Source organism: Bison bison, unplaced genomic scaffold, assembly GCF_000754665.1.
Source record: "Bison bison bison isolate TAMUID 2011002044 unplaced genomic scaffold, Bison_UMD1.0 scf7180017864518, whole genome shotgun sequence".
NCBI lineage: Eukaryota > Metazoa > Chordata > Mammalia > Artiodactyla > Bovidae > Bison > Bison bison.
The window spans coordinates 20056586-20057704 of NW_011495071.1; the positions used below are offsets into that span (position 1 = coordinate 20056586).

The following is a 1119-nucleotide window of genomic DNA, read 5'->3' on the forward strand; positions in this document are numbered from 1 at the left end:
TAATATGCTGTCGGGTTTGTCATAGCTTTCCTTCCAAGGAGCAAGCGTCTTTTTAATTTCATGGTTGCCGTTACCATCTGCAATGATTTTGGAGCCCAGGAAAATAAAATCTGTCACTGCTTCCACTTTTTCCCCTTCTATTTGCCATGAAGTGATGGGACCGGATGCCACAGTCTTAGTTTTTTAATGTTGAGTTTCAAGCCAGCTTTTTCACTCTCTTCTTTCAACCTCATCAAGAGGCTGTTTAGTTCCTCTTCACTTTCTGCCATTAGACTAGTATCATCTGGATATCTGAGGTTGTTGATATATGCATTTCTATAGTAGGATAACATTTTAATGAATGCTTTAAAGTGGATTAAAGAACTCTATAAAAATGACCAATTACTAAAGAAATATAAGATTTTCTAATAGTAATGATTGTTAAAGACAAGAATATAATTGTGCAAATGCCCAGACTCAGAGGATCATGCACAACCCAAGGGTATGGGAAGGGAAAGAAGCCAGAAGCAGGCAGGACACAGGTGATGGGGATAGAGTAGTGGTCCTTGGCCTTCGTGGACTCATCTGTACATATTAGTTATCAGTTTCCCAGGACTTGTAGCAAACATAGGCTCAGAACAGTGGTGGAAAGACATAAATGCAGACATCCAACTGCTAGAAGGTGGGCAAAGCAACCAAGGCAAAGCATCCTTTTAAAAGAGAACCCAGGTAATGGTTTTGAGTAGATAGCATAGGGAACAGGATGCAGACCCTGGTGTAGAAAAATCACATAAACTAAGTGTGATTGTATTTATTCATGTATTCATTCCTTTAACCAATATTGATTTAGTGTTCAGTATGTGCCAGATACTATTCTAAGCACTGGGTGTAGAGCAGTAACCAAGACACTGTCCTTCCCCTTGTGAAGTTTACATTCTAGTCACTTATTATTTGAGTTGTTTTTTTTTTTAATTCCCTTTGAAACTTAATTTTTTTTTAATTTATTTTAATTGGAGGTTAATTACTTTACAATATTGTAGTGGTTTTGCCATACATTGACATGAATCTGCCACGGGTGTATACATGTTCCCCATCCTGAACCCCCTCCCATCTCCCTCCCCATCCCATCCCTCTGGGTCA

The 1119-nt window shown here is 38.8% G+C and overlaps 1 protein-coding gene across 1 annotated transcript in view; it reads right to left on the minus strand.

Annotated features, from left to right (window-relative positions):
- The window catches only part of SYAP1 (synapse associated protein 1), a 42490-nt gene that overhangs the window by 28677 nt on the left and 12694 nt on the right, over positions 1-1119 (minus strand).